The following is a 22253-nucleotide window of genomic DNA, read 5'->3' as shown; positions in this document are numbered from 1 at the left end:
TATACCACCCACATCATTTGCACATGTGCCTATCACATCATTCACTTGTGTGCCAGGCATTTTGTTCACATTTGTACCATATACTTCATCTACATGTGTACTGTACACATTATTTTAATGTGTACTGTTCATATAATCTGCATGTGTAGCACACACCTCATTCACATTTATGCACTATGTACTTCTGTCACATGTGTATATCATAATTTTGTTCCTGTAAGTGTGCCATGAACTTCATTCATTGGTACACATGGTTTGATTATGTTGATCCATATCAGCCTGTATTACTCCCTCCCTACTTTTTCTTTCCTTTCCCCAATAGTAGACTTTCTGCTTTATGCCATGAATATATAAGTAGTAGTTGAAAATTAGAAGCATTAATAACATTCTGAGACATGACATTGACTCACTGGGTAGCCCTAGATGGATTGGAACTTGATTTGTATACAAAGATATCTTCAAACTCAGAAAGATCTTTCTGCCTCTGCCTCTGCCTCCTCTGCCTCTGCCTCTGCCTCCTCTGCCTCTGCCTCTGCCTCTGCCTCTGCCTCTGCCTCTGCCTCTGCCTCTCCCGCTGCCTCTGCCTCTGCCTCTGCCTCTGCCTCTGCCTCTNCTGCCTCTGCCTCTGCCTCTGCCTCTGCCTCTGCCTCTGCCTCTGCCTCTGCCTCTGCCTCTGCCTCTGCCTCTGCCTCTGCCTCTGCCTCTTCCCCTTCCCCTTCTCCTCCCTCTCTGCCTCTGCCTCCCTCTGCCTCTGCCTCCACAGAGCTAGAATTAAAAGCATATATCAACACATCTCATTCCCTTCCATCTATAGTTTTACCATAAACTGTGCATATGACATTGGGATATGTGTCTTTCTAAGTCTGAATGAAGACGGCAGTCTTTGGTGGAGCTTATCACTCTTGTTGACAGCTTGCTCGTGTAGTTTTTGTAACATTTTAGAGAAAAAGTATTAAATGTCCTCTGTGTGCTCCTTATAGCAACATGGCCATGGGTACCATAATACTGACACTTTTCTCAGTGGGCATCTCATGCCACTGTGGTGATGGAGGAAGGGCAACACAGAGTTCTTTGATGCCATCTGCACCTCACTGCATAGTAGCTAACCTAGAAGAGACCTTTCCTGCCAACATCACTGCCCCCTGCAGTGATTTGCACCCTCTGACACCAGAACAGCTAATTCACCTTCACGACCTGCCAGCCTCCACTCAGGTCAGTTTAACTCTGCCTCCTCTGTGACATGAATCTGCCTTTCAAATGGTGATGATCTGGAAAGCCTCCCTCCTGGGGCTCAGCTGTGATTATATAATCTGTCAAGACCCCAAGGAGTTATAAATACAAGTGGACACGGAGATCCCACCAGGGACACTGCTTAGAAGCCCTTGTGTCAAATGACTTACTTGCTTCCCCTAAGAAGCAATTCTCTGTTTTCCTTTACCTACAAAAGCCTCTGATGAGCTGAGAAGTTACCAATGGAGGATGAGAAGCACTCAGCCATTAGCCAAGCAATTTTCCAAGTTACCTCTGATGTCAAGCACTGAAACAAAGCATATACTTTGGAGTGAATGGTAATTGGACCACTAAGTGATTTGAATGGTGATAATTGGTGTGTCATTGCTCAATATAAGCAATAGAGAATACATAAGTAGGAATAATTCTGTCCCAGTCTATATGAATTTCCCATACATTAACCAATGAACCTACAATTACCCACAGTACGAGAGCCCCTGGCACCCCAATTACATATGTTCTCCTCTGCACAGTTCCAATTCCTGCTCTCTGCTCACAGTTAACTTTCTTGCAATTTTTAAATGTAAGTCCATTCTGCCAGCACTTCTATATATGAAATACAGTAATCTTGGCCTCAAGCCAGTCACCATCTTATGCTGGCCTGAAAACAATCACACTGAAAATCAATTCTCACCTCATCTTCCACCGGAATGACTGACACAAAGCATATTCATCTCCACCCACCCGTACACTCACCCACAGACTGACATACCCCATGCAGGCATTAATACACAGAGAGAAACAGAACACTGACAGAACAGTTCCTCCCACAGCAAGACATTTATTCTTGACAGGAATGTTCCAAATTGCATTGCAATTTTGTATGTTGAAAAAAGTATTTCATGTAACTTAGGCTGGCCACCTTAAATTTTCTAGGAAGCTAAAGTTAACACTGATCTTTCTGCCTCCACTTCCTAAATGCTGGGATTATAGGTGCATCCACCATGCCTGGCACCATTCACTTCATATTGAAACATGGAAAGATAGTTGTACTTGTCTCCATTCAATAGGACAAGCAGGTATTCCCCTGAGTCACTTCCAGGGGTCACTGTTCCCATGAAATATTAATAACTAAAGGTTTTTCCTCACAGATAAATTGCCGGTGATCAAATGTCCCAGAGAACACAGTGTGGAAACACAAACAAACACTTCTAAGTTTCTCTGTATGACTCAGCTGAGCACAAAGGCAGCACCTGTGAGTTAGCATTGCTCCTGTTTCCACCTGTGTTATCCCTGTCTTTTACTCTCCATATATCTGAAATGCTTCTAGTATGAGGGGTACGGGGGGGGGGCGGGGAGGTTCCTAGTCAGTGCAGAACTGGACAAGGCAACAAACTGGAGGAGACAGACTCCTGGCTATTTATAGAACTTGAAATTTCAGTGAGTAGCTCAAGAAAACAAACCATCCTGCATGAGACCATGTTAAGTCTGGCCAAAGTCCCACATTTTAGTCAAGCAATTTTTGCATCTGTTTGCTTTTAGAAACTGCTTCCTATCATCAGAAACTCCCTGTCAGGAAACAGTTTGTTTCCAAAAAGACTTATCCTAAGATATATGACAAAGAATGGGAACCTCAGCAACAGATAGAGAAAATATACATATTCTGTCCAAAAGGGAAAAAGTAGGTAGACTTGTGCTGAGATGGAATGTAATGTTCCTTGTTTTATAGGAAAAAAGAGTCAAAGAGTTTTGAACAAGGGAGGAATCATGTCTTGCCCTCCCCAAATCTGAGTCCTTGAGGGGCAGGAGAAATTTGAGAGGGCAAAGCCAAGTCCACTCATATACCTGAAGAGTTTAATCCATGAGTAGTAGAGAGAAACCCATTCAAGGTCCCCATGAACAGAAGCAAGAGAAAATCAATCATCTTGAAGTAAAGGAGATGGGGCACGAACCACAATCTGCTCTTCTTTATAACTGCTTCATGGTGGACTTGATTTTTAAAGTTTGTCATGTCTTCATTTTATATACCTTAATAATTTCTATTTTTTTTCAGTGCCTGAATTTTATATTTTTATAATTCCACCTGTTATTCATGAAAGCTGCACATGGAAACAGGAAATCAGGGAATCAGCTTAAAACACTTTTCTTACTCAAAAAGGCAGTCTGGAGTAGCAGGTGTTAACTTAATCTCAAGCCATCAGCTCAGATGTTCTTAATTCGGGAAACTTGCACCTAGATGGTCAATGATAGAGAAGCGTCACCAGGGAAACACACTGACCACTGTACCAAATGAGGTGCTCCCCCCAGGGCTGCCCACCTGAAACATGCTGGATGGTGGATTGAGTTAGTCTGTGCAGATTAAGTCCCCAGCGCAACAAGGAAGCTTTAAGCAGCAACACATTCTATTTAATTCGGTCAGTTCTTTTCTCCAAATAGCATAAGGAAAACAAGGTTCAATACTCCCCACAATCCCTGAATGGGAAGATGGAGACAGGAGGGCTAGAAACATAAGATCTCCTCAGCTACATAGTAAGCTTGAGGTTAGCCTGGGTTACACGAGATTCTGTCTCAAAAACAAAAATTATAAGAGAGGAACTGGTTCAGTGGTAAAGAGCACTGACTGCTCTTCCAGAGGACTAGGAGACAATTATAAAACCCAGACAGTGGCTCACAACCATCAATAACTCCAGAAGCTCTGATGCCCTCTTCTGACCTCTAACCTCTTCAAGCATCAGGAATGCAGATGGTGCAGAGATAGCAGAGACATATCTAAGAAAACACCCATATATAGAGAATAAAATAGTAATTTTTTAAAAGCACAAAATGCCCAGCTCATCTCTATATGACTTGGTTTCCTTAGTTTTAATGAATGCTCTAATTTTGACTGATCCTGCTGGCACTATAGTATACTAACAAGTAACACTTTTAGTGGCCGAAAGCACTTGATGTTGTGTAATCAGAGACATTCATGAGACTGAGAAATAATCCAATGCTTTTTTCCAAAAGGAAACTGAATCTCAATAAAAGCTTGTAGACTCAGTCATTTTGACCGCTAAAACTGTGTTTTTACATTTGTTTAGTCAGCCATTTTCCTTATCTGGCTCTGCACTTGGCCTGCTAGCACAATTTGGGAAGTCCTTTTGGAAGGGGGAAGGTACTGGGTGGTCTTGAAGTCACAAAGTCACATGAGACTGAGAAATAATCCAATGCTTTTTTTTTTTTTTCCAAAAGGAAACTGAATCTCAATAAACTAGCCAATGGGGACATGCTATTGTCCCATGGAAAGAGATCTCTGAACTCAGATCTTCTCTAGTCTGGTATCCAGAAGCAGCACATGTGGAATTTCATGTAAAGATACTGTTAGCATTTTAATCTACTCGTGGGGTGTCCTCACTTTTCATCTACTGTTTGCCCATTCCTATGATCCATTCCTATGATCTTACCTTAGACACCGTATCCCATAAAGTGATTCTTCTAATATCTTACTGAGCTTTAGTTAAACTAGCCACATAGTCAATTTAAAAGTTCAAAATGAACATGATAAAAAATTTTTCCAATAATAAACATGTTTCCCAAAGGAGTCAGAAGGTCAAAGAACAGCTCTTTTTTTCCTCTGTTCAGACTTTTGCAGAAAGGTAAAACCGGGAGATTCCATTTTTAGATCTATTCTGATGTCTTTTCTAAAAATAAAATATTAAAGGCACCACACTGAGTTCATGTAAAGAATGAAAGAAAAATTCAGGAGACTCACACTAAAGAATCAGCCCTGAGGCTGAGATCATCACATGCACTGCAACCCCCAGGGCGGCTGCCAAAGCGCTCACAGTATGCTCTGACGAAGCCCGGGATAACAGGCTGGTGAGCTAATGGCTTTACTTATTGGCTCTTATTCAGGGGTCAGGTACTTGGGTTCAAACTTACAGACTTCAGATAATTTATTTTCAAAGTTTAGTCCTAAGTACAGACCAGTTATACCTTGTGATCTAATTTTTTCCCCCTGCTTGAAAGCCCTTCCCACTCATTCTCCCGCAGAAACTGATGTCTGGTTTCTTTGCTCCCTACATCTTCACTGCTGGTGCTTATTACAGCATGGGCCACAGATCTTTTAACAAGCCAGTGAAAGTAACTGATCAACCCGTCCCTCTCACTGCAAAGTGTGTGTCTGTTTCCCAACCCCCACCAGTGCCACTCACAGGCAAATTAAGGTTATTGCCCTTTAGATCTTTAGGAGAAACTTTGAGTTTCAAATGAACTCGATAACTTTGAAACTTGATTGAAATGGATTAAGACTAACTCACATATGCGGTTTACACGTATTAAATTACTATAGGATATCTTATTTGATAACTAGCATGGTCTGTAAGAATTAAGACACATGGCTGAATAATATATAAGAAGTAATAAAATTGGAAAGTTAAAATCTGTAGTCTATTCAGTTTATCTTGTCTTTCTTTAACTAATAATAGGCATAATAATAATAATAGGCATCGACTATGTTTCAAAGAATTTGCTCTCCTCTAGAAATAATATTTATAATATGCTAAAGCTCTAATATAATGGATAATTGTTCCAATAAAATAGTAAGGGCTTAGGAGGAGAATATTAAAAAAGAGAACAACGTGTATTAGGAATCTGTAATGTATCAGACGCTGTACCATGAAAATATTCTATCAAGAACAATTTGCAATATATCCACTCAGATGATAAAGCTACAGAAGTGAATAAAAATGGAGATATAATATAAAGACTCTAATATGAACATTGCATCATGTCAATTTTGTTTTTAAAAGCTAACTCTCATATCCACATGGAAGGCAAACAGGAGGATTTGGGGTGAGAAGATGAGCTTGCGATGCGAGCATTTGAACTGGAACTTGGTAAGGCTGGCCACAAAAGAATGTGTCTAAGAAACTGGATATAGTTACTTATTAACCAAGAGATGCTAACAGCAAATGACAATCAGGAGTGACTCCTAATTTTCTGACTTGAAAGGTATCTGAAATGGAATACCACAGAGAGGAAGCTCAGATGTAGAGAATAGATGATGTGGTATCCAGTTAAGATTCTTCAGCAAGTAAAACATAGACCAAGCCTACCAGACCACTGAGCAGATTGCCATATGGGTAAAAACAAGTAAGAGGCACCATGCTAAAATGCTCTAAAGGGTTCTATGCACAACTACAAACTGCCATTGGCATTCAGGCACCAAGCTGAACAGCTCTTGACAAAGGAAGGAATGATTTCATGTAGCTGTGAGGAAGCAAATGTGGGGACTCTGAGCTGTTTGGTGTCCTGTGTCCTGTCTACTTCTTATACATGGCTTGTCTAGATTGGAAATTTTATGGTCAAACCTAGTGATCAAAAGTAACAGGAAGTAGAATTGTGGAGCTTAGAGAGACAGCTGCTCCTCGAACCTTCTGTTCAGAAACAATGGTAGTAATAATAATCTGTGTAAGCAAACCCATACAAGTCTTCAGTTCAGTGAACACTGGAAAAAATGCTGCTTCTACCAAAGCTAGTTATTTTTAGAATGCTGTAGACTTTTGTTTTGCTGTATGTGTGTGGTGTGGTGTGGTGTGGTGTGGTGCACACACGCACTTGAGAGGAGAGCGAGAGAGAAAGAGAGAGAGGAGGGGGAGGGAAAGGGAGAGAGAGAGAGAGAGTAAAATTGTCTGTTGATAAGGAATGGGTTGTGTGTGTGTGTGTGTGTGTGTGTGTGTGTGTGTGTGTTTTCCTTAAGTTTATATATATATATATATCCACTACTGTTTTTCCACCTGGATACATAAAAATAAGGATTTTATGAAGTGTCACTGTTTCTTTCCTTGCCTTCCAGACATTTCTCATCATCCTTTGAAGAAATCTAAGACAGAGATATCGTGCTGCAGCTCAACAGGCCCCCTGTGGTGGATAGTCTTCATGCTACAGTTCGGGACACACACACACACACACACCCACACACTTTAGCTCCCATTTAGTCCATAAGTATAATAAATGGAAGACTGAATTCAGAAGCAGAAACTGAGTATCTAATATGAACTTAACATTAGATAAAATGTGTAACAGCTACGTGACCTCATAATGACAACCTGAGACACAGCCTCAGCTATAAGCTGCTCAGAGCCCCAAAATCCCTGGACCACAGGAACCACAGGTATCCTTCTTGCAGAGACTTGGTATGGTAAAAGCAAGAAAACTACTATTTATCCCAATTAATTGTTTTACAGCAACACAAGAAAAACAGAAGGAAAAACCAAAATTGCATTTTTATGTCAACACGTTTTAGCAAGAGCGAAAATACTAGGTAAGCTTTCTTTGGCTAAGAGAATATGAAATATGGGAGGAGCTAAGAGTCAAAAAGCTTATGTATTGTTTCTCTTGAATTCAAGGTATTTCTGAACATGAAGCTACAAAATTAAGGACATGCTATAAAAGTATAACATTAGCACTTCACCATGAGAGTCAACTGGTTAAAACAGTATGTATTTGTCTGTAGTTGCATCCACTGTAAAAGTCAGTGCTGAATTTTAGCATATCATACCATAGCTGCTCAGACCACACCCTAGAAGTAGGACTGCAAAGGGCCTGCTGTGGAATCCCACTCAAAAAAGACAACTACAGACACATCTCCCAGCCACAGAGAGCACAATGAAAGCTGCAAAGGGAGAGCAGAGACTAGTCAGTGGTTTCATTTCTCAAATTGCTTGACTATTTCTGCCCTTCTTGAGAAGATACAACTATGTCTAAAATTCCTTAATAAAATAGCCAAGATAAAATAAAGGGCTTTTTCTAACACATAAACTCTTATGGCTGTTTGGAATATACCTTCTGGTCCACAGGAAACAAACAGGGTTGTTTTTTTGAGTTATTTCTTGAATTATATTTTAGCTTAAATTTGCTTTCCGTTGTCCTGCATTCATTATTTTAGCAGACAGAGGTTGTCCAGATGCTGTTAAACATGGGTAACAACAAGTTATTAGATTAGAGCTTTGGAACCATATTCAGAAGATGACGATCTAGTCAAGTTGACAGGCACAAGACATTTCTGTTGCTGTTTTCATTACAAAAACAAAAATGAAAGACAGAAACAGGAAATGATTTTTATATATTAAAAATATTTACTAAAGGATTTTAAAGACTACACAGAGAGACAGGAAGTGTTTGGTGCAATGAGTATTCTTTTCTAAATGGTTATTCTGAGTTTCTTCTTAATAGTTTCTTGCATTCAATTTTTAGTTGTTTTTTTTATTTAGGAAACAAATATTACAGTAAATGTTTTTCCCCTATGGTGAGTGGTTCAATATGAATAAGAATGACTTAGTACAGATTCTCAGAAACTATACAAAATGTGTGTGACTATGCTAGCATTAGAGAGTTCCAGTCTACGTTAGGATAAATAGAACCCTCTACTGGTTCCTAACAGTAGACATCTGTCGTATATTATCACATGGATGTTGTTTCCTGAAATTATATAAATTTTTCAAATACTTTAATCTAGAGCCAAGGAATCTTTGTTTCCCAAAGAATAATATATTCCAAATGGATTCAGAATTATTAAATGGAACATACTTTTGTACTTGCAAACAGTTCGCTTTTGAAATGTTATAGACATAAATACACACACATAATATGTATATGTATGTGTATATATACATATATACACATGTATATGTACACATGCATATATTATACATATATACGTATATATTCATATATGCATATATATGTGTGTGTGTGAGTGTGTATACAGAAAGAAAGACTAGTTGTTGTATACTGGGAGCCTTGCTGTATTGATCATAGATGCAAAAGTTTTATAAAGTGATCACACAATTGCCTATTTAAGAAAGAAAATTTTTAGAGATTAAAATTACACATATTAACTAAAATTAGTTTAGAAATTTTATTCCAATTTTCAACTGAGTAAAAAAAAACCTACATTTTTACTAATTCATTGAGAATATCATACCTGGGTACAATATATTTTGATCATATTAATCTCCACTTGTCCTCCTAACTCCTCTAAAATGCATCCCTCCCAATTTTGTGCATGTACCCCTTTTCTTCATAACCTGGCAAGTTCAACTTATGCTACCTATACATGTATGCTTTTGACTTCATTCCCTGGAGAATGGTCAATCTACAAGTGGACATACCCTCAAGGAAAACTGACTGTCCCTCACTCTGAAGCCAAAACCTGTAGATAGTTCTTCAGCTAGGTGGGACATTCTGAGTAACTCCACAGCTCATACTGAGATGTTAACCAGCTTGATTTTTTGCAGGTCTTGTGTCAGCAATTACATCTGCTGTGAGTTCATATGAGCGCTCTGTCATGTCCAGAAGATACTTTTTTAACTCAAACCCCCTCGTCTGGCTTTCATGGTCTCTCAGTCCCCTTTTTCTGCAGTGGTCTCTAAAACATGGGGTAATAGATGCCTCATTTCTACCTGAGCCATCCACAGACACTTTTTCTCTTCACTTGGACCATCATAAGGTTTTGCATTAACCAATGTCCTAGATGCACTGATCAACAGGTATAGAGATATGAATTTAGAGGCCAGTTTGAGTCTATGTGCATTTAACAAGATTATGGCAGTAAGTTCTCCCATGGATCTTGTAAGCTCCCAGCCATGGGTTCTTGGGCAGATTTACAGTACCAGGCATGTATTTCTGCTTGTGGGATAGGCCTTAAATCCAATCAGAGAGGGGTTAGTGACCTTAATAATGTTTGTCTTGCCACACACATTATTATTGCAGGTCAAAGGGTTCACAGATAAGGAGGAGGACGAGGATGAGGATTAGGAAGAGGAGGAGGAGGACGAGGAGAGTAGGGGAGGAGGAGGAAGAAGAAAGAAGAGGAAGAGAAAGAAGAAGAAGAAGAAGAAGAAGAAGAAGAAGAAGAAGAAGAAGAAGAAGAAGAAGAAGAAGAAGAAGAAGANAAGAAGAAGAAGAAGAAGAAGAAGAAGAAGAAGAAGAAGAAGAAGAAGAAGAAGAAGAAGAAGAAGAAGAAGAAGAAGAAATTCTCCAGCAGCCTGCATCGCACCTGCTAGTACTGTAAGAGCTGACCAGCAGAAAGGAAGCTTCCTTGTCAATACTAATTTGATTTCTTCATGTCATATGACCAACATGCATGCTGTCTTCAGCAATGACATTTCATCATCAAGTGGTGTGGGAAACCAAGAGCAATGAGAGTAGCTGGGAATGTTTGAAGTAGGGACTGTGGGACACTCCTGAGGACGAACTCAAGGAGAAGCACCCAACACATGGCACAAGTAGGAAAAAAACAAATAAACAAAAACAAACAAACAAACAACCACAACAAAATCCCCATCAGCTTTTAAAGATGATTCCTCTAGGAAATTCCTGGAGCTGAAAAACACTTTCAGCAAAATGTCATAGTATAAAATCTATATGCAAAAATCAGCAACATTTCTCTACACCAAAGACAGAAATGAGTAAAAAGTATTATAAGAGCTGTACTAAATAACAACATTGAGTACATCCTAGTCTTGCTTTTTCCCCATTTTCTCTGATCAGCAAGAATTCCAAGCAAGGAAAAATGCCCTTCCATTGAGTAAGAGCTGAGTTCAAATCTCTGCTCATCCTTTCATTAACTATGTCAGCTTGAGCAAAGTACATAATGTAATTTAATCCCTGTTTAATGGATAGCTTTGGCTGGCAATACTGGAGAACAAGCAAGCTACAAAGAAAACTGCAAATTAGGTGTCTAGAAAGCACCTGTCACTGATCTCCAAGAGTTAATCCTCTCAAGCCCCTTTGTCCTCACCTCTGTTGAGGAAACCCTTGGCATCTATGTTGCTCTCTTTACAACTGCCTACATTGCAAAAGAACACACATTGAGACCTAGACTCTAATATTACTTTCTCCTATCTAATCGGCATAGCCAACTGAGGCATTTTTTTTTGTATGAACAAATAAAAGCATTGCACTAATTTTGAAAAAAAAATGGGATAAGAGAGTACCAATACCCAACCATAGTCAAAAGAGCCATAGATTCCATACGACCAACTGAAGATTTTCAGAAACATAAATAAGTACATAAACCATGATGATGCACAGTTACTGACTCTCTGGTTGGCTTTTTCCATGCTTCCACTAGAAACTCGGTATGGAGATACCTCTCCAGGGTCCTCAGTACTCTTCCATTACCACTTTTATATCTCCTTTCTTAGAACTTTCTTCAGGAGCTAGACGCTGCTAATGCTATATCCCTCTGTGCTCCTTTGAGCCCATCACGGCAATTGATAAAATTACAATGCCTAATCACAAGTTGTATCCTGCCAGGCAAAACTGTTCCCATTCAAACCCAATTCAGGAGCTAGACTAAGGAGTCATTCTTCTACAGTGTTTTCTATTTCTTGATTATGGGATATTTTACATGGCACACTTCATGACTATTGGCATAATATAGGAAATAAATTTTATTGTTAAAGATAAAATCATTTCAGTGAGACTGTGCTTTACTAGTTGTCCAAAATGACCATAAACTGTAATAAACAGAGGAATAAAATCCAGCATTGCCACCCCCAAGTTAAATAAATAAAGCAAAGCAAGTCATACCTCTCCTTCCTTGCAAGCTTTGCTTACAACTTTCTTCCACAGAGGATTTCTAGACATTCAGCTTCTGGCTTCATTCCCAGACATGCACTCCCTCCCTTTGCTGCAGCCTCCTATCACTACAGTGTACACCACTTTGGCTTAGTCTGAAGGTGTATGACAAATGCCTATATAGGTCCATCCCTTACAGGTGTCTTTTATGCCTCTATGCTGAACTATTCTTGAGGACTTTTGTGGACTACATTGGCACCACCATATTAGAGCATGCATATGTAAGTGTATATACACACATCCATGGCTTTTTTTATCTGTAATTTCTCCAGTATTGAAGAATTGCAGGTTTCCACGGGACCTGTGCACCAATGTTAATTTCATAAACTTGTGCAGACATAGTTAAATGGATATCGAAAAACTCCCAAAGAAGCTATAATGTAATGAGGCTGAGTGTCAATAGAAGCATCAAATTTCAGTTGTGGGTAGCATGTTCTATGATGTATGTCCATGAAGTAAACTTTCTAAGTGAAATAACAAAGGGGCATAATATTTCTGGGGTTTGTGGGTTTTGAAACCCTTACAGCATCTTTCTTTCTGAATTGTCACCCCATCGTGTTTGAGAAAAGTTGGTGGCTTTATGCTCTGCTGCATTTATTTCCTTTACATCCTTTGATTCTAGACCAGCTCCCCAGCCACCATTCTTTCTTGTCACGCAGGTGCTGTCAGTGCAGATCATTCAGTAGCTATAATCACAGTGCACTATATCCTAGCTGTTCCAGATGGAGGAAGGGGGTAAACAGCTCCCCAGGAGTGTTCTCCAGTGTGATGCCATCACCCTGAAGCTGGAACTGAAGAGTCATTCAGTGACTTTCCACCAAAAATAGCAAATTTCCTAGTGTGCAGCTTCTTCCAAAAGAGCCACACCCCTCTTATGTCAGCATGCAGAAACCCTCAGTACCTAGTATTTACACACTAATTTATGTGACCACAGCCATTAATATTTATATTTATGCTCAAACTCTAACAGATAATTCAATTTGGTATCATTCACATTTCGCTGGGGAAGAAAATCCTCTTGCTTTCTTGTTTCTTCCATAAAATGTAATTTTCAAAAGCATGTTTTTTACAGTGTTGACAGGTACCCCAAATTATATTTGAGGTTGGATCCTGTAACTCAGTTAAAGGAGATAGCCTTGGGAAGTGTTTGACATACATCAGGATCAAGTGGTTTGTTTCTCTTCTGCAAATAATAAGTGTGTATGTGTATTGGAGGGACAAGGGTAGTTTCTTCCCTAAGCCCAGATCAAAACTGAGACCATTTGAAACACTGCACATACTCCTACATACTGTAGCCGAGAGACCCTTCTTCTCATGATGGCCACAAGGACACATCCATTTTCCTGTAATGCTTAAAGAATCACAATGTTGTGACCTTTGCATGGGTCACTGCGGGATGTGAAAACTGCTGCGAAAAATAATAAGCCCAGCTTATAATTATAACTCCTACTATGGAAATTTTTAATGCAAGCTACGGCATTTTTATCTACCTAACAATGTTATTCAGATGAAGCTAATAAAAGTCATTGGCTCAAGAATAAAGAATAAAATATTAAAGGACAATAACCTTCCACAACTTACTTACAGAATCCTTGTTCTTTTTTTTTTTTTTTTTTTTTTTTTTTTTTTTTTTTTTTAAAAAAGTTTTTTTTTTTTTTTTTTTTTTTTTTTTTTTTTTTTTTTTTTTTGCTAAAAGACTGCATGTCTATTCCTTCTTGTTCTATGCAATTCTTTTCACGTGTGGTGGTTTCCCTCCCTCAGTGTCCTAAACTGCAGACAATAGATTTCTTCAGAGCTTCGCACGCCATTCTGCCCTGATTCAATATATTGAATTCCTATTGTTTGGTTAGATAAGCACAAGCACTCCATCTAAAGGTAAAGAATTTTTATTTTTAGCAACATTGTTTTCCTATTTCTGCATATGTGGGGATGGGCATGTACATGCACACACACACACATACACACACACACACACACACACACACACCTCCTCATGTATTCATGGGCCTGTTTTCACCTAATTTCAGCTTTAAAACTGTAATGAAGTTCCAGGACACCTTATGCCCAGATATGATGGAAATGCCAGTAACTCCATGACAAGGACAGAGTTGTCCCGTATAAAACCAGGTGTGGAGCTGGGGTCGTTTAGTATGTGAAAGCACTTCTCATACAAACCTGATGACCTGACTTTCCACCCCTGAATTTTTTAGGTTATAACAGCTTATTTATTCATAAGTATCAATAAGCAAATAAATGGCAAAATGGGATCACATTCGTTCACACACATACACATTTCACTAGCCTCCAGTTTGGCCCATTATTGTAGCCTGGCCTGATGGTGGTGAGTCAGTTAACGTCCATGACGTGTCCTGCTTGACATCTCTGTATGACTCTAGGAATGACTGTGTGGTGGGGCCAGACTGGGGTTTTTAAACTATTTTTAGCCAATCATAATTAAGGCATTCACACATTACTTCACTGGGCTTCAACACACACACATGCACACACTCTAACATTGGTTTCCATTGCTACATTATCATACTCACACCCACTCTACCCTTGGTTTTCATGGTATCCCTTCTTTGTCTTGTTTCTTAAATTCCATCCCCTGTCGCCTTGGAGAACCAGAGCAACAGGTCTGAGTATTTCTGAAGGCTCCACAAGGCTTGCAAAGGGGGATTCATATACAGTGTGTAATCCATTTGTTTGGTAACTTTATCTTAAGGACTTACTAGCCTATGCTGCAGCAAAATAGGGGGAAAAACAAAAACAGGAGAGACGTTGCTTCAAAAACAAGCTGAAATGGCTGAGACCCAACTCTTAAGATGTCCTCTTGGCACATCCACACTTATGCTTCATATGCTGTGAAATAGATAGATGTATGGATAGATAGATGGGTGGATGGATTGATGGACAGATGAATGGATGGATGGATAGATGGACAGACAGACAGAGGATAGTTAGAGCCTAGGTGTGGATTTGAGATGAGTGATAAGAAAGCCAAAGGAGTCAATTTATAATTATCTAGGTGGGAACTTGGGACTGTTATGAAAGAATTTTTTATCATATGTCTAAGGAAACAGATATCCTGATATACAAACTAAATTGCTAAATAGAATTACCTTAAAGGAGCTAAAGAGTTCATGTGATTTTTAGTTATACAATGCTCAACAGCTAGTAAGAATACATTGTGAAGTTATTTGGGAAAACATCACACTGTCCTGATCATAGTGCAATTGTTCTGGTTTTCTAAAAACATCTGTGGAGTGCCTGACACATTCAAGTGATTTTGTGACGTATTAAAGCATCAAGTTCATTTTATCAATGCAAAGATATGACCATGATATGCTGAAGACCTTAAACACATAAGATATACATAGGTTGAACCTTAGTACTTACTGTGCTTGCATAAAGGCACTATCCTGTTTACTAAGAGAAACCATACAATATGGGCTCTTTTGAGCTTCAGAGATGGCTTAGAAGTTAAGAGCAATGTTGGTCTTCCAGAACACCTGAGTTTGATTTCCAACACCTACATAGCAGCTCACAAACACCTTTAATTTTAGTTCCAGGGGATCCAATTTTATCTTCCAACCTTCCAGGGTATCACACACATGAGGTACTTAGATATACTAAGAGTCAAGTCAATTAAATCTGTCACCAGATGGCATATTTAAGGCAATCAACAGTTTCCACTCTAGTTCATGTCACGTTGAAATATTTATCAAGAAATGTCCAGTATTATTCCTCACAATGAGAAGGCACCTACAGGATGGCACTGGACTTCTAAGTGATAGAAGCTATGGGTGCTGTAAGAAGATATTGACCACTTTCATCTTTACAAAAGGGTCTATACACACAAGATGCTTCAGAACACTGTATCTCCTGCTGCAGCAAAACAAGCATTTGGTCAAGTAGGGCATTAGGTGGTACACAATTTCCCCAGGGTTTTGTCTTGTCTCTCCCTCTTGCACTCTGCCAGATTATACAAGCTGCAGCTGTCTACTAGACTTGTCTGGTTAGGAGGGTTTCCTTACATTGCAAGAAGCAGGAGGTTGTGTGGCTCCTTACTCAGGTGCTTTAGCTTCTGCTGGCTCACAACATAAAGGCAGTGGAAAGTAGGTATGGAATAAAATGTGAGTCCAGAGTCACTTACAGACTGTGAAAATTGAGATAAAAGATATCTATTTATGAAGCATTACATCTGGAAGCATGTTTCATTCTCACGCCAATCCAGTGAAGTGTCAGCAAGAAATCAGAATCTCTGTATGGCACATGAAATAAGAAAACTCCTCCCCAGTGGCTCGGAATTAGGCAGAAGAAACTGGGCTCAGTTGTGGACCTGATGACTATCAAGCCTTCACTTACCATCATAGTACATATGCAACAAAACACAAATTGTGTTAATAATATTTTTTTAATTTGGGGAAAAAGAAGAAACTTAAGATTCTATAATGTGCCAGACTGCATCTGATTACATCAAATTAGTGAAAAAGTAGTGGGTGTTCTCTTCTCCGCCAGGGTATTTTAATTGAGGTAAGAAGCCAAAATAAAATTCATTAACAAAATACAAAATGAATTTATAAGCATAAAAACATCAATAGATACTCTCCTTGAAATCAAATGACATATGAACTTCAGCACTCTCCAAGGAAAGAATAGGTTGAAATATGGTAATTTATTTGGGTTTTCAATTAAGGGGTTAGTAATAGGAGAGCTGTAGAGAAAGAGGCTGCCAAAGGCCTGTTGCTGCTTGGTTTCTCTATGCAGAAGCCCAAGGTAAATTATTGATGTGGTTTGGCCACTTCTTAAGTGTCTGGGATAGCCAGCCCATGAAACATTAAGATGACATTTCTGCAGCTTGGCAGGTCACCTAGAAAAGAAAAGAGGGAAGAATACAAAAGCCCTTGGTGAAGATGGAGATATTTGTTCAGATAAAACAAACAAGTTCAAGCAGGTCCACATGCCAGCTTCTGAACAAAATCAGAAAGGAAATATGAGTGTTTAAAGCTAACACCAAAATGGATTAAAGTTGACTGTTCACTGTAGTGTGAGCAGGTAGGAAGAGAAGCATGTAAGGCTTTAGGTCTCTTCCTCTACTCTTTGGAGGAAGATATACAGAACTACGCTGTGCCTTTAACTTATGCTTCTCCTAAGTAATTGAGCTACATGTCTTCTGTATACAGTGAATAAACCTATCTATCCATCTTGACTAGAAAAAGTGTGTGTGTGTATGCGTGTGTGTATGCATGTGTGTGTGCATGTGCCTGTGCGTGTGCATGTGTGTGTGTGTGTGTGTGTGTGTGTGTATGTTTCTTTCCTTGGCAAAAGGGAGCATTCCTTTTCCCAGAAATAATTTTTCGCACTATGTAGTTGTCATACTATATTATAGTCAGTGCCAACCTAGCTTTAATATAAACCATCATTGGGGTACTGGTAAAAGACCACCTGCTCATTCCAGGCAGCGAAGCAGGCAGGTTAACTGGAACTCACCTGTCCCTCTGTTCCTTCAAAACCAATCCCCTCTACTTATCTCCAGCTCTGTAGCAGATCTCCTACTGCAACTTCCCCTTTTCCCCTGCCTCCCTTTTCCAGTGGATCACACAGATATTCCCCTTCAAACTATCTTCTCTCATTCATTACTTTATCCCCAGCCCCCACATCTGTCAAGCATTCCTGGGAACCCACAGGCCACTTACACTAGTGAAGGTGGAATGATAATTGCAGATCTTCACCTCCCGCTCCATTACTCCATATCCAATCCCCAATCTCTCACTCATCTTCATAGCAGACCTTTGTTGTGGCATCTCCTCAATCCCTGCCCCCATTCCCATGGGTCTAAAATGACCCTAATGGGAAAACTTGTTTTCCTCCCTCCTATGAAACCCCTACACATCCCCCAGACCATCTCAGTTCTTAAGTGTCATCTCCCAATACCTAGAAACTCATTTGACATGAAACCCCCAGTAGACACACCTATCTGGATCCCAGAAGAATTTCCTAAGAGGGAATGCAGTCTCAAAATTCTCCTAAGAACCACAGAGGATAACAGAAATGAAGGAACAAAACACCCATCTAAGAAAACAAGATGAAGTATCAGCACCTAGAATTACAATCTTCCCAACAGCAGATACCTAGAAACCAGTATAAAAACAAAATCAATAAAAACACAGTATGTCTCCACTAGAGTCCAGCAACCCTACCACACCAGGCCCTGTGTATTCCAGCATAGCTGTAGCACAAGAAAAGTCCTTAAACTACCTTTTATAAATACTATACAGGTCCTGAAAGCAAAATGAATGAACCCTTTAAAGAAATCTACGAAAACATGAACCGTGGAAGGAAATGAATAAAATAGTTTAAGACATAAACATAGAAAGAGAATCAAATAAGAAAACTCAAACTGAAGAAAATCTGGAAAGGAAAAATGTAGAAACTCAGACAGGAACCTCAGAGGCAAGCCTCACCAACAGAATAGAAATGGAAGGCAGAATCTCAGGCACTACATTGAAGACACTACCAAAAAATGGATATGTCAGCCAAAGATAACACTAAATATTAAAAAAAAAATCAGGCACAAAACATGCAGGAAATCTCAGGCACTATGAAATATGAAAAAGACGGATTCTACGAATAATAGGAATAGAGAAAAGGAAAGAAATACAGGTTCAAAGGCACAAAAGATACTTTTTACAAAGTTGTAGAAGAAAATTTCCCTACCCTAAAGAAGGAGATGACTAATGAGATACAGGAAGCATATAGAACATCAAATAGACGGAACCAGAAAAATAAGATACCCTAAGCACATGATAACGTACACTAACGCTAATAAACACTAAGCATTCAGAACAGATACATAATATGAAAAGTTACAGGAAAAAATGACCAAGTACACATAAAGGCAGACCTATTAGAATTACACCTGCCTTATTAATGGAGACTGAAAAAGCCAGAATGGCCTGAACAGATGTCCTTCTGACTCTAATAAAACACAGAGGCAATCCCAGACTACTATTTGCAACAAAACCATCAACCACAGTAGATGAAGAAAATAAGATATTCTGTGATAAAACCATGTGTAAGAAATATTTATCTATAAATTCATCCCTACAGAAAGCACTAGAATGAAAACTCCACCTTAGAGAGGTTAACCACATGCAAGCACACACACACACCACCACCACAACAATAACGACCACAACAAAAAATAACATAAATCAACACTTCTTACTGATATCTCTCAGTATCAATAGTCTCATTTCCTCAATAAAAAGGTAAGTCTAGCAGAATAAAGTGAAAACAAGACATCCTTCTACTCATGCAAGAATTCTACCTTAATATCATGGAGAGGTATTTCATGGTAAAGGAATGAAAAAAGTTATTCCAAGCAAATTGACCTAAGAGGCAACCTGGAGTAGTTATTTTAATATCTGACAAAATAGACTTCAAATCAAAACTAATCAGAATACTAATAACACTAAATATTCAACCAGAGAAAATTTCACAAACATGACATTTTAATTATTAACATCTATGCACCAAATACAAGGACACCTATGCTTATAAAAGAAACACTTCAACAGATTAAATCAAATGTTGACTCTCACACACTGATAATTGACTTCAGTGTACCACGCTTGCCAATAAACAGGTCATTCAGATGGAAACTAAATGCATAAATGCTGCACCTGGCAGATGTTATAAACATAATGGACCTAACAGACACCTACAAAACATTTTACCCAAACACAAAAGAATAGACCTTCTTCTCAGAACCCCATGGAACTGATTCCAAAACTAACCATTTAGGCACAAAGCAAGTCTCAACAGATCTCCTGAGAGGCTCTGTCAGTGCCTGGAAATACAGAGGTGAATGCTCACAGCCATCCATTGGACTAAGCACAGGGTCCCTAATAAAGCAGCTAGAAAAAGTACCCAAGGACCTGAAGGGGTTTGCAGCCCCATAGGAGGAACAACAATATGAACTAAGCAGTACCCCCAGAACTCCCTGGGACTAAACCACCAACCAAAGAAAACACATAGTGGGACTCATGGCTCTAGCTGCATATGTAGCAGGGGATGGCCTAGTCAATCATCAATGGGAGGAGAGGCCCTTAGTCCTGTAAAGGTTATATGCCCCAGTATAGGGGAATGCCAGGGCCAGGAAGAGGGAGTGGATTGGTTGGTGAGCACGGGGTGGGCGAAGGGGATGGGGTTTTCAGAGCAGAAACCAGGAAAGGGGATAATATCTGAAATGTAAATAAAGAAAGTATCTAATAAAAAATTGAAATAATACCATCCATTCTATCTGATCCTCACTGATGAAAGCTGAATACAAACAATAACAGAAAACTTAGGAACTCATGGAAAATAAGCAGAGCACTACTGAATGAAAAAAAAAAAAGAATGGGTCAAGACAGAAATTAAGAAATTAAATACTTTTCAAAACTGAATTAAAATGAATGCATAAAATACCTGACCTTCTGGATGAGAATGAGAGTGGTGCTAAGAAAAAGTCCATAGTACTAAATGCCTACATTAAAAATAAAAAAAAGGAGAGATCTCATACTAGCAACTTAACAGCTTACCTGAAAGCTTTAGAATAAAAGGAAGTACCAACCATCAGCATCAGAAGTAGAGGGCAAGAAATGATCAAACTCAGAGATGAAATCAAGAAAATAGAAACAAAACAAATATGAAGAATCACTGAAAAAAGAAATTGATTCTTTGAAAACAACAACAACAACAACAACAAGATAGGCAAACCCTTATTGAACTTACTACAAGGTAAAGAGAGAAAATCCAAATTAATAAAATAAGAAACAAAAGGGTGGATTCAAGGACAACCATGTTATTCTGGAAGGACTTGATTTAGTGGAAGAGAATGATCAGTTTACTCATATGCTCCCCTTAGAGGATGACTACAATCAGAAGATGTTCTTAATGTTTTCAAGAATTTTATGAAGAATGAAGAGAAGTACAAGGCTATTAAAAAAAAGAAATCCCTAATGAAGGAGACAGTGATTCAAACACAGACCAAGAAGCTGGAAATAGTGAAGAGGAAGAGGAAGGACAAAAAGTAATTATTCGTGACAAAATAGAAATCAACCATACAATATAGCTTGCCATTCAGTCAAGTTTAGATTTTGAAGAATATTTACTCAAGTTGTTGAAAATAGAGTTTGCTGAGGGCCAAAAGAACTCTGCAACATGATACTTGATTACTGTGCCCAACAAAGGACCTATGAAAACTTTTTGGCTTGTTAGCTTCAGCCATTCTTTGAAGGACGGTTACCCGGGACAACCCATGCAATACCTGGTTTGCCATCATTTATTTCACTTCCATAGGTCTCAGGGATTTGACGGATGAACTTTGAAAACATCTGAAAAATAGCACAGAACCAGAAGCCGAGCAAAAGAACCCAGCCCTGACATCATCTTCAGAGTCTTCCTTGACGTCTGATTCCTCTGACTGGGATTCTGACAGCAGTGAGAGCAGTTTAGAGTCCTCCAGTGAAGCAAGAGTCTCCTCCTCCTCCAGTAGTGAGAGCTCTGCCTCAGCTAAAGGTACAAGAAAGAAGAGACAAGGGTAAGGCCAGAGTCGAAGAAGTAGATAAGTTAGCCAGGGGCCACCAGGCACATGACAGGAGATGAGAAGGAGGCAGGGAGGACCAAAGAAAGTACTGATGGAGCAAGGTCTGAAAGACACAGAGATGAGAACTCACAAGATGCAGACTGGCAAGCCTAGAAAAGCCATGAGGATAGTTACATCAGAGTTGGCAATGGCCAAGAAAAGGCTCCCACAAGAGAGTCAGAAGGCAAGCATGGCGAACCAAAGAAAAAGTGGTGAGAGAGAAGACATTCTTTTTCTGAAAATGAGAAACACAGAACCTGAAATCAAGACAGTGATAATGTTACAAGAAAAGATAGCTCCAAGTCAAGGGAGAGGAGTACAGAGCATTCTGGTCATAAAGGAGATGACAGCAGGTGTCAGAATGGTGCCAACGACACTGGGAAAACCTAGCAGATTCCCTGAACATTCTAGAGATTCAAAGAGAAAGTCAGGACCAAAGGAGAGAAAAGTCTCAAACAAAACAAAACTAATTCTAATGACAACTGAACATGCCTTACATTCAATCCAGTGTCATTTACATTGATGGATTTTATAGAGAACTCTTGAATAAAGTACCTGTTTGTAAATTTTAAACATGTTTTCTTTTTGAAGTTGTATAATTGATATATCTCAAGGTACTTTGTGTAAAATCATAAAGAAAAGAGATTTAACAAAATCTCCTACACAGTTTTAGCACATAATTCTCCCAGACTTTCAAAGAACAGTTAATGTCAATATGTCTCAAATTATTCCACAAAATGGAAATAGAAAGAACATTGCCCTA

At 39.1% G+C, this 22253-nt stretch overlaps 1 pseudogene; it reads left to right on the top strand.

Annotated features, from left to right (window-relative positions):
- Positions 1 to 984: 984 nt before the first annotated feature.
- LOC110303499 lies at positions 985 to 21880 on the top strand (annotated as a pseudogene).
- The last annotated feature ends 373 nt before the right edge of the window (positions 21881 to 22253 follow it).

The sequence above is a fragment of the Mus caroli genome, chromosome 10 (genome assembly GCF_900094665.2).
Source record: "Mus caroli chromosome 10, CAROLI_EIJ_v1.1, whole genome shotgun sequence".
Taxonomy (NCBI): domain Eukaryota; kingdom Metazoa; phylum Chordata; class Mammalia; order Rodentia; family Muridae; genus Mus; species Mus caroli.
The sequence above is the reverse complement of the archived record's forward strand: the minus strand, read 5'-3'. Positions and strand labels throughout refer to the sequence as shown.